Source organism: Pristiophorus japonicus, unplaced genomic scaffold (genome assembly GCF_044704955.1).
Source record: "Pristiophorus japonicus isolate sPriJap1 unplaced genomic scaffold, sPriJap1.hap1 HAP1_SCAFFOLD_130, whole genome shotgun sequence".
Taxonomy (NCBI): domain Eukaryota; kingdom Metazoa; phylum Chordata; class Chondrichthyes; family Pristiophoridae; genus Pristiophorus; species Pristiophorus japonicus.
The window spans coordinates 439,395-452,018 of record NW_027250967.1 but is presented as its reverse complement, the minus strand read 5'-3'; the positions used below and the strand labels follow the sequence as shown (position 1 = coordinate 452,018).

The following is a 12,624-nucleotide window of genomic DNA, read 5'->3' as shown; positions in this document are numbered from 1 at the left end:
TTTTCAGCAAAAATGGATATGGTGATCACAGACCAACGGACTTTAAAATGGCATCCTGAGAATCTGAATCTACAAGAACCCTACTTTGACCCGAAGCGTGCTGCTATTTGGAAGAAGGAAATACGGAAATGGAATACAACATTTCAACAGCTACAGAGTTTGAATCAAGCAATCGTTGTGGACATTAACCATCACACTGCGGAAATCGAGAATGTTCACACAACTTTGGAGCAGACTGAATTTGTGAGTTGGTGGGAGTCATTGTTGGGATGGAGCCCGACGGCAACAGGTGTGATGAACACAATGATACACCCTGTCCTTATGCTGGTGCTGGTTCAGCTGATCGTGCTGGTCATTTTGATTTACTGTGGATGTCGTGTTGGAAAACAAGCACAACAACTGGACAATGCTGTTGAACGAGCTCGAGCCACCATGCAAATGTATGTTACCCAGATAAGACCTGCAGAGAGGCGAGGAGAAGAAGTGGGGGAACGTGGGAGCACAGTCCCGCATTGCTGAACTCTTTGCTTCAGCACGCAGTCTGAAGTTTGAATTAAAAAACAGGAAATTGAAGTTTGGATCGAAAGAGACTGTTCGATAATGTGGTGCCTTCAGCCATTGAAATGAGTAACTGGTCATTGTCTGTATGTTAAATATTTGATTGTACCTTTGTTACTATTTAATGACATCTGTAGGTTAAACAAGCAATATTAAGTCTGTGTGTTAAACAATTCACAAAGCCGTTTGCTGTGATTGTCTAAATGTAAAGAAATAAGAGTATAACGATGAGTCTCACACACGCAGACACCAGAGACACTGAACATTCGGAAGGTGTGTGTCTCAAGCAGCCACGGAAATCGAAGCAAGCGGCCTTTGTGACGTGTTCTCAGTAACATTCATACTTGGTTTGTTTGGTATGAATGTTTAAATAAAAGACCCGATCCTGCCTTTACTACAACTGAATGTGTGCGGGTAATTCGAGGTTAAAAGCAACGAAGCAAAAAGAGCAAGACAGCTGTTTACAACATTTTGTAACAGGTAACTGATGGTTGAGCACACGATTTGATAACTAGACTTGTAGATCAAGCATCAATGACAAAGGCAACAAAACTGCCCACCAGCACCAGGTGTCTTTCACTTGTTTGTCCCAAATTTTCAGCAGCTGGGACAACAAGGAATCAGGTTCCACCGAGATTTGAACTCAGATCCCAGAGTGCTCACCATTGCACTATGGAACCAACCATGGTAAATATATTTGAAACAATTCTCAAAAACAACAAAATCATCTCCAACAGTACACTTTGTCTCGGCCTTTTCTCATCCACACCATCAGTTTCCTCTCTTTGCTCTCTGCTAATTATCGATGCAGAACAATTCACACAGATGCCATCGTGGCTATGGTTTTACAAGTAGCTGTTTCTGTTTCACACTGTTCATCACATTGAAGTCTTGCCAGGTAAAAAGTGCGTTGGCATTGCAATGTATTAATGGAAAATGCTTGGCATGGAAAGAAAATGCAACGTTTTGTCGAGTTAGCGAGTAGGTGACGAGGTTTGGGGTTGATGTGCGTCGCTTTCAATCTTTGAAATTTCACCAAGCAAAGAAACGGTGAATTGAACTGTCCGCAGTCAGGAGCTGAAAAGGAATTAAAACCTAATACCGAATTCAGGACAATCAGAATACTTCGTTACAGACAAGGCACCGGAAGGCTGGAAGGTAGATCACAACGGTTGTGGGAGAGCTGGTTGGTGGTGACATGGAAGTGTCTGCAGTGTGCGGGACCACAATGAATATCCCACCCTTTACTTGGGAAAAGTACAACTGAGAGTGGACAAGTTCCATCCCGGTTAGAACAATCTGAAGCTTTAACTGACTGACACCCTGGTTTGGGATGTCTTGCAATGTGCAATTACGTCAGTCTCTGTGGCGCAATGGGTTAGCGCGTTCAGCTGTTAACTGACAAGTTGGTGGTTTGAGCCCACCCAGGGACGAAGCATTTAACTGTTTTTCCCCGCGAATGCGGTGCTGCACGATTCCAGGTTGTCATTTTGCGTTTCGGCTGCGCGAATATATTCCACAAACATTGCCAGCTGTGCTGTTATCCAGTGAATTCCCACTCCAATACTTTTATGAGCATTCAGTTTGAGTGTATACAGAACTGAACAGAGATATCAGAAAATTTAACAAGGTTGTGGGACATTTAATTTTGTTAATATTGAATCACTAATATGAATAAATCCATTTATTCAAATATTTAATTGAACATGTTTTCAAAATGTTTCCGCGCAGTTTTGCAGCAGGGACATTTCGCGTGTGAGGTGAATCTAATAACCACTACATTACGGAAACACTACAGCAATGTTCGGAACATAACCAGAGCTTTAACCGACACAGCTGGCCTATACTTCAGGACCTGGTTTTATGAGAATAGAGTGATGGTGCTATATTTAGGAAGGCTGTGAGTGTGGCAGGAATTGATCTAGTGTTTCCCAGACTTTACACACAGGAACAGGAGGTGGCCATTTAGCAGCGAGTGGTTAGGATCTGGAATGTACTGCTTGGAAGGATGGTGGAGGCAGACTCAATCTTATCTTTCAAACGGGAGCTGGATCAGTGTCTGAAGGAAAAAGAATTGCAGGGCAACAGGGAAAGGGCGGGGGAGTGGGACTTGCTGAGAGTCGGCATGGGCTCGACGGGCCGAATGGCCTTCCGTGCTGTAATCATTCCATGATTCTATAAGTTAGTGGCACATTTCATCGTGTGGGTGGAAGCAGAACATTTCAAAGGGACATGGATTGAGTCGGCAAAACTAGAGGCATCTGATTCAGGAGATTCGGGGGGCATGGAAATTCGGAAGTTTAATGACTTTGAAAGGAACATTTTTGTTTTGTGCAGTTACGGTCAGAGAAATGTTTGTGAAAGGAACTTTTTGAACAGAGGAATGCAGCATTTAATCTTCTGCCTTAACACTTCTTCCTGGGTGTCGGGGTCACATTTCTTATCGAGGTTATTCTTCTCAAAAATGAGTTAGATGTAGTCCTTCAGACAAGGGGGATCAAGGGCCACGGCGAGAAAGCAGGAATGGGGTATTGAAGTTGCATGTTCAGCCATGAACTCATTGAATGGCGGTGCAGGCTCAAAGGGCCGAATGGCCTATCCCTGCACCTATTTTCTATGTTTTCTATGTTTCTTGAATTTATATTTCCTTTGGTGTTTCACAATAACCAGACCTTTGCTCTAAAGTCTTTCTCACTGTTTGCCCAGTCTCCTGTTGATGATACCAGCAATGAACATTTTGAACCAGACACCAAAAACACACTGTGCAAAATGGGACATGCTTTAACAGTTAACGTCGGGCTTGAACCCCCAAATTCGAGATTAAGATTCTCATGCTCGACCGATTGATCTCACGGGGCTTGTACCAAATAGACGTTTTTGTCGTTGATTGCAGCCAGGTGCCTGTTGGCTCCGCCCCAGATGTTTAAACTTGCTGTGAAGGAACTGCCAGGATCTTCTTGAATGGTGGACCAGGCTCGAGGGGCCGAATGGCCCACTCCGGCCCCTAATCCTTACATGTTTATGACCTTATGACCTTTCACAGGAGAACAAACTCGCCCTGAGCATGCATGAGGAGATAGCTCCAGAAAATATTCCCACCCGGTGAGCTTTCGCGTGTGAGGCGAACGTGTTAACCGCGACACTGCGGAAACATCTCCACTTTCAGCACCAGGTCAGACGGAAATGTTAAGCGTGCAGGTGAACTGCTGAATCCCACTTTTAAGGAGTTGGTCGTGGTGTCAAACAATGAGTTTCGCTGAATGATTAAAAATAAGAAATGTCAGAAGTTGGATTCAAACCCACACCTCCAGAGAAAACTGCGATCTAATCACAGCACCTTCGACCGCTCGGCGGTGTGTGTGGCCACCTGCAAGTTGATTTTGAACTTGTGTGTCCTGTCACATGAAGTAAATGAGGACAGCAGGCGTATCTCTCCCTGACACCGGGGAAACAATGAGACAGACCTTGGAACAATGGTCTGGTTATTGCCAAACAGCAAAGAAAATATTAACTCTGAAAGAACAGTGACCCTGACGTGATTTGAACACGCAATCTTCTGATCTGGAGTCAGATGCACTATCATTGCACCACTAGGCCTACACAATGATTGTGAGATGTTCCTCTATATGAAGCTTTCACAACACAAGGGGCTTTAAAATCCCCGCCCATTCCCACCAGGTATCAGAAGCAACGCTCACCTGCCAGTCACCGGATGTTTTTTTCTTAAACTTTTGTGTTGCGTTCATGGAAAAGCATCATTAATTAACCCGTCACCTTCTTTTGCACAATGAAAGAAATGCTAACTGAGAGACAGTCGATACTTCAATCATTTCTCCTGTGCTTTGGGGAACGGGCAGGGAAGTGGACCTGAGTCCATGATCGCATCGGCCATGATCGTATTAAATGTCGGAGCAGGCTCGAGGGGCTTATGACTGACTCCTGCTCCTATTTCTTTTGTTCTTATGTTCTTCAGCATGTTAACCCATTTTACACACTGTTTTGCCGATGTCACCAGGAATCTGGGGCAACTTTTGTCAAATTTAACAGCACCGGTTATTCCTTCCGTGCAGAGAAAATAGAATCAGTGGTGAAGATAAAATCCCACGGTGGTCATTTTCAGATTCAACGCAGTAGGATTTCAAATAAAGTGAAAGAATTTTACAGTGAAAAGATTTGGAAGTTTTATTTGTATTTGTATCTTTAATTAAACTTTGTGGCATCTGACTCCCGTTCATGCCTCTGCTGAATAAGAAAGGAGGGTCTGACGTTGACCAGACTGCACTGCCCCTGATATTTGTGAGCTCATTCTTTTTATTCAGTGGTTTCTCGCCCTTTGATGGGCTGCAGTGTAGCGGATATCACGTTGGCCTCACACACGAAAGGTCCCCGGTGGATCCGTTTTCTCTCACTGAAAGTTATCTATTTATTGGTTAAATAAAGAGCAATTCAGGAATAAGGGAGCCGTTTTACCAGGAGAATGAATAGCAAATAAAAACAGCAAATGCTGGAAATCTCAGCAGGTCAGGCAGCATTTTCCAGGAGACTAAACTCTCCTCCGATTGTTCCCTAATAGCAAGTTTAAAAATAATGTTTCTACCCAGAATCAAACCGGGTACTTTTCACGTATAAAGCAAATGTGATAGCCACTGCACTACAGAAACCGCTGGCACAGAAGCCCCAACAGAGGGGAGCTGACCAGTGAGCTCCCTCTGTGCTGATCCGGAATGTGTTGGCTCACGTTAAACAACTTCTGTCCCACACTGAAAGTTCTCAATCCTTCTCCTCCGCTGCCCTTTACAGAAATATCACGGATCACCCAGCCACCGTGTTCACTTCCACATCCTCACAGTGGGGCCACATAGGCTCCTACCGTCTCCCCGCCATCAGTGAACTCGCCCAGTTTACTAAATTAAACCCCGAACACGTGCCTGGCAAAGGGCAGGAGAAGCCAGATAGTCTGTAAGCTCGGTCTATCGCAGAAAGTATTGGTATTCATGGTGATTACAGCAATTATTAATCTTCTCACAGACCTCAATTATTTTTATGCGATGAATTGATCGAGAATTGAAACCAGTTTAGTGCGCCGGATCTTAACCCCTCGACCACCAGGGAACGGTTATGATACATGTAGATATATTTATATATATTTATATATGAACCTGAATATCAACGGCTAGCTGCCGAGACCTCATGGCTAACAGCAGTGCGTCTAACTTTTAGTGAGAGAAATTGTTCCACAGTGATACCCATTTCATCTTTTGTTCCCTTTCAAACGCTAGAAACTGAGACAGGGGGAATAAATAGGGGAATAAAAGCACAGGGTTAAAGACAAGAGGAAGAGAGAAGGGGAAAGATACTGCCCCCGCCCAGAACTAATGCAGAAACCGCCCTGCTGTGCTCAGGGTGGCCACCCACAGCCTGGATACACTAACGGGAGAACACCAGCGGCAGGTCGGGACCATAAAAGGAACGGCGAGCGGCCCTTGCAGCAGCTTGGAGGTCCCAGGAGAATACTCCAGGGAGCAGCGCGATCCGGTGCAGGAGGGCGGCGGCAGCGAAGAGTGATGTCATCAAGGTCCAGGTCGGTGATTGGAGCGTGGGCAGATACAGCACGACTGGCGAGATCGGGCCGAAGGAGCGGCGAGAGACTGTAGAGGGATGTGATCGGGGCCCAGCGGAGGCATGAGTTCAGGGCCAGGGGCCCAGGGTTAGCACGGCCCAGCCCACACTGTGCACTAGGTCCGTGCAGCAGAGCTGGTCGCCTGTCGTCTTGCTTAACCCTTGCCACTGGACCAAGACCTCGCTCTGTCAAGCCCGTGTGATGGCTGCGGTGCAACGGCCACCACACGTTAAAAAAATCCACGCACAGGCATCTTCCACCCTTTGGGATGTAGTTCGGGTCCTTCATTGAAACACCTGTGAACTCATCCTTTTTCGGCGTGGAAGCAAGTCATCCTCGTTTCGAGGGACCGTGTATGATGATGATGATGATGGATACATTAACGTCCCGACAGCTCATTGACTGCAGGAGTGGGACCGTGCGGCGCTTCAGAAGACATGTCGAAAAGGCAAAGTCACTGATTCCGTCTCATGTGCTCCTCCGATCAAGAACAGCAACACACACTAAAAATGCTTCAATAATGGTTACATCTTATCTCCACATTTGCTAAGCAGGTGGTTTGTTGGTCTAGGGTTATCATTCTTGCTTTGTGGTTGTTACTTCAAATTTGCAGAAAGATCCTGGTTTCAAATCCCAAACCAGCCTTGAGTTTGCGTTGAAATTTTGCAAAGAAGGACTTGCGTTTCTGCAGCGTCTGTCAGGAACTCATGACGACCCAAAGTGCTTTTCAGCCATTGAGTTGCCTTTGAAATGTTGTCATGTGAGGAAAGATGTTCCCAAATCACCTCACACGCACCTCAACTCTTTGCAAATGAGTTCAAAGAATCTAAGAAATTTACAGCACGGAAGGAGGCCATTTCGGCCCAACGTGTCCGCGTCGGCCAACAAGAGGCTCTCCAGCCTAATCCCACTTTCCAGCTCTAGGTCCATAACCCTGCAGGTTACGGCACTTCAGGTGTGCATCCAAGCACTTTGTAAATGTGGTGAGGGTTTCTGCCTCTACCACCCTTTCAAGCAGAGAGTTCCAGACCCCCACAACCCTCTGGGTGAAGAAATTTCCCCTCTAAACTTTCGACCAATTACTTTAAATTTATGCCTCCTTGTTGTTGATCCCTCTGCTAAGGGAAATAGGTCCTTTCTATCCACTATATCTAGGCCCCTCATAATTTTATACACCTCAATGAGGTCACCCCTCAGGCTCTGTTCCATGGAAACCAATCCAGCCTATCTAATCTGTCCTCAAGGCGAAGATTCTCCACGCCCGGCAACAGACTCGTAAATCTCCTCTGCACCATCTTCAGTGCAATCTTGTCCTTCCAGTAATATGGCGAACAGAACTGCACGCAGTACTCCAGCTGTGACCTAACCTGCCCCACCGACCATATCTCTTGTATTCTATGCCTCGGCGAATAAAGGCAAGCATTCCATATTTCTTCTCAACCACCTTAGCTACCTGGCCTGCTACTTTCAGTGATCTGTGGACATGCAATGCCTGGATTCTGGGGAGGACCCAGCAGATTGGAAAACTGCAAATGTAATGCCCCTATTTATAAAAGGACGCAGACAAAAAGCAGGAAACTATAGACCAGTTCCCCTAACATCTGTGGTTGGGCAAATGTTGGAATCCATTATTAAAGAAGCAGTAGCAGGACATAGAAACATTGAAACATAGAAAATAGGTGCAGGAGTAGGCCATTCGGCCCTTCGAGCCTGCACCACCATTCAATAAGATCATGGATGATCATTCAGTTCAGTACCCCTTTCCTACTTTCTCTCCATACCCCTTGATCACTTCAGCCATAAGGGCCACATCTAACTACCTCTTGAATATATCGAACAAACTGGCATCAACAACTCTGCGGCAGAGAATTCCACAGGTTAACAACTCTCTGAGCGAAGAAGTTTCTCCTCATCTCAGACCCAAATGGCTTACCCCTTATCCCTTAGATTCTGACCCCTGGTTCTGGTCTTCCCCAACATCGGGACCTGTCCCGTCCCGTCAGAATTTTATATGTTTCCATGAGATCCCCTCTCATTCTTCCAATCTCCAGTGATCTCTCGATCCCTTGATTCCCCGAGACTCGAAAAATCTATCTAACGCAGCCTTGAATATATTCAGAGACTCAGCATCCACAGGCCTGTGGGGCAGAGAATTCCAAAGATTCATATCCTTCTGAGTGAAGAAATTCCTCCTCATCTCTATCTTAAATGGCCGACCCCTTAACCTGAGACTGTGCCCCCTGTTTCTAGACACTCCAGCTCGGGGAAAACAACCCTCACCATCTACCCTGTCAATCCCCTTCAGAATATTGTGTGTTTCAATGAGATCACCTCTCATTCTTCTAAACTCCCGAGAGTATCGGCCCATTCTACACAATCTCTCACCATAGGACAGTCCTCTCATCCCAGGAATCAATCTGGTGAACCTCCGTTGTATCACCTCCCAGGCAAGTATATCCTTCCTCAAATAAGGAGACCAAAACTGTGTGCAGTACTCCAGGTGTGGTCTCACCAGGGCCCTGTACAATTGTAGCAAGACTTCCTTACTCTTGTACTGTGGGCTATATATTAGGTACTATGCGCCGAGTGCCCTGTTTTTTTGCTGATTCGATGGTTGTATAAAAAGTTATTAAAATTTGACAGTTGCTCGGCAAACATATTTGTATTTCCTTCAGTGTACTCCTTACTCTTCAAGGGCTAGATTTTCCCCAAGCAGTTTTGTCGGCGCACTGACCTCAAGCGCACCGACTTTGCACGCTGGAAACAGCGCGGGAAAAAACTCGCCCCATCCTGGCCGCTGTGCACAGTCCCCGGAGTCCTGGCGTGGTGTGAAGTGGGGGGCGGAGCCAAATGCCTGCGCCGAAAACACTGCCGGCACCTTCGCGCATGGGCAGTAGGGAGAGGAAACTTGGCACTCTGCCATTTTTAAACAGTGTCAAACCCGATGAAAAGCACAGCAGCTTCTCAGCTTCTCCGGTCGCTCGGCGGGCTCTCCCCCCGTCCCTCCCCATAAAACGCACAGCTCCAGCAGCTGCAACTTCTCCGGTCCACAAGCTCACACTTCTCCGGTGTGTCTTCCCTCCCCTTTCCCAGGGATACAAAGACCGAGTGTAATGGAGCCAAGTTTGCTGATGATACAAAGATGGGTGGGAAAGTAAATTGTGATACAGCAAAGTAAATCTCAATTACGGAAGAACAATATGGAAAAGTACTGTGACCCCGACGTGATATAAACACGCAGCCTTCTGATCTGGAGTCAGACACACTATCGGTACACCACGAGGTCTACAGTGCAGAGTGCCCATGTTTGTATGCATGAAGGTTCCTGAAACACAGTTTCATTTACCCTGCATTGGTGCAATGAAAGGGCATTAAAATCCCCGGCCACTCCCACCGTGGGTCAGACAGCATCAGAAGCAGTGCCCACCTGTCACTCACCCTCTCACGCCCGCTTTCATCACCTGCTGCCCGCGGACTGCAGAAAATCCAGTTCATCATCATCATAGGCAGTCCCTCGAAGCGAGGATGACTTGCTTCCACGCCAAAAAAGGATGAGTTCACAGGTGTTTCAATGATGGTCCTAATATTCCAGTTCCCGAACTGCATGTTGAAGGGTGGAAGATACCTGTGCGTGGATTTTTTTAACGTGTGGTGACCGTTGCACCCCAGCCATCACACGGGCTTGACAGAGCGAGTTCTTGGTCCAGTGGCAAGGGTTATCAAAGACGACTGGAGACCAGCTCTGCTGCACGGACCCAGTGCCCACACATATCGCAGTGTGGGCTGGCCCGTGCTGCCCCTGGGCCCCTGGCCCTGAACTCACACCACACCTGGGCACCGATCACATCCCTCCACAATCTCTCACTGCTCCTGCTGTACCTGCCCACGCTCCAATCACCGACCTGGACTTTGATGACATCACTCTTCGCTGCCGCCGCCCTCCTTCACCAGCTCACGCTGTACCTTGCCGTGGTACACCACCACGCTGCTCCCAGACCGCCGCTCACCGCTCCTTTTATGGCCCCGACCTGCCGCTGGTGTTCTCACGCAGGTCAGGGCCTCCACGCTGCTCCCAGCAAATCCAGTTACACACCGTGTCACCGCACAATTCTCAGCTGTGATTGCAAGCTGACTATATTTAAAGCTATCGCAGAGGCTGCAAGTAGTGTTCCCTGGTAGTCTAGTGGTTAGTATTCGATGGTCTTAGTGCCGTGGTCTGGGTTTGATTCCTGGTCAGCGAAAGCATTTTTACAGAGCAAGCTGACAAATATATTTCAAGTCTGTGAGATCCTGAATAATTGTTATCATCATTAATCCACCCACATGTGTTGCACACTGAAGGAAATACAAATATGTTAGCTGAGTGACTGTCAAATTTTTATAACTTTTTATACAACCCTAGAATCAGCAGAAAAACAGGATATTCGGCCCATAGTACCTAATATTCCGCCCACAGTACAAGAGTAATGAAGTCTTGCTCCAATTGTGCAGGGCCCTGGTGAGACCACACCTGGAGTACTGCGCACAGTTTTGGTCTCCTTATCTGAGGAAGGATATATTTGCCTGGGAGGTGGTACAACGGAGGTTCACCAGATTGATTCCTGGGATGAGAGGACTGTCCTATGGTGAGAGATTGTGTAGACTGTGCCGATACTCGCTGGAGTTTCGAAGAATGAGAGGTGATCTCATTGAAACAGACAATATTCTGAAGGGGATTGACAGAGTAGATGTTGAGAAGCCCGGCTAGCTCAGTCGGTAGAGCATGAGACTCTTAATCTCAGGGTCGTGGGTTCGAGCCCCACGTTGGGCGTTTAATGAAAAGTAAACTTTTATGTTGCTTTCGCGGGTAAATATCATTAATGAACCCATGATCTTCTTTTGCACAATGATAAAAATGCGAACTGAGGGAGAGTTGATAATTTAATCAGACCACTCGGCCATACTTACTGTTAGATGCTCCAGTTACAAGTTATTACTCTGGAAAGTTTCAGACCGGGTGCTTGTTCAGGGCTGCTGGAAGGCCCAGTGACCGGGATAACCTCTCCCCCGTGGTTTTCCTGAGCCTGTGCAAGGTGTACGGGGAGCTTTTGCCCGGGTCCGAGGTAGCTTGCATCCCAGGGATGGACAATAACCCTCTGAGCTCTGGAACTGAAAAAGAGCGAATAATTAATGAGTTGTTTGTGGTTTCAAATGCAGCTTAGATCTGCTGGTGTAAACCATAGTGTTGTTTCACAGAATGAATGAAATGCTGACAGGGACAGTCAAAACTTCAATAAGTGAACTTTAATAATTCATGAAACTTTAATCCTTGATGAAGTTTTATCCCCGATCTGATTTTACACAATCTGTATTGGAGGAGACTGGTTTTAAATGTCCATTGCTCATGCAACAATGTATTCAAAACAGCTTTTATTTAATTTTACTGCAGACAAGTTTTTGCTTGAGAAATAATGATTCTGCGCTGGCTTGAACCGGGAACTTTTCACGTGTGAAGGAAATGTGATAACCTCGACACGACAGAAATTGCTGCTGAGCTCAGTGCCCAGAGAGAAGTGTTCAGGAACAAGCTGAAATGCTCAATCCCTCTCTCTGCAAAAAGTTCCTTTCACAAACATTTCTCTGGCCAGAACAGCACCAAACAACAATGTCCTCCTTTCAAAGTCATTAAACTCCCCAATTTCTGCGTCTGCAATTTTAAGGACAAGGACTGAAAGCGCTTTGCGATCAGAAAATTGCAGGAAACCCCTTGCGATTAATGACAGTGCTTTTGATGGTTGATTTCTGTTCACATCTTGTGTTATGTATTTAACCCATGACAACCTGTACACACCACCACCAGAGGGCCTACCTGTCGGAGTCCCAAGGGATCCCAGTATCCCTTGGGAGCACAGTATGTAAGCAGGCCACCCATGAGGTACCTGTACTCTGGAGTCTTATTAAAGGAGCTAAGGTCACACTTACTCAGTGTTCACAATACTAAGTTTCATCCTTTATTATGAGCGTATCAATTGGCGACGAGACAATGAACAACCAGGCAAAAATGCAAGGAACAGTTGGTATCCTGGAGAAGTTCTCAGAAGTCGACGATTGCGAAGCCTTTGTGGAGATACTCGACCAATACTTCGTGGCCAACGAGATGGAAGGGGACGAGAACGCTGCCAAATGAAGGGCGATCCTCCTTACCGTCTGTGGGGCAGCAACATATGGCCTCATGAAGAATCTTCTAGCTCTGGTGACACCAACAACTAAATCCTATGAAGAATGTGTACGCTGGTCTGCGACCATCTAAATCCTAAAGAAAGCGATCTGATGGCGAGGTATCGGTTCTACACGTGCCAACGGTCGGAGGGCCAGGAAGTGGCGTGCTATGTCGCCGAATTAAGGCGCCTCGCAGGACATTGAGAATTTGAGGGATTCCGAGAACAAATGCTGAGAGACATTTTCAT

The 12,624-nt window shown here is 46.6% G+C and overlaps 1 non-coding gene across 1 annotated transcript; it reads left to right on the top strand.

Moving 5' to 3' along the window:
- The first annotated feature begins 10,915 nt into the window (after positions 1-10,915).
- On the top strand, positions 10,916-10,988 carry trnak-cuu (transfer RNA lysine (anticodon CUU)). Its single transcript has one exon. It is a non-coding gene; the product is annotated as a tRNA-Lys (tRNA).
- The last annotated feature ends 1,636 nt before the right edge of the window (positions 10,989-12,624 follow it).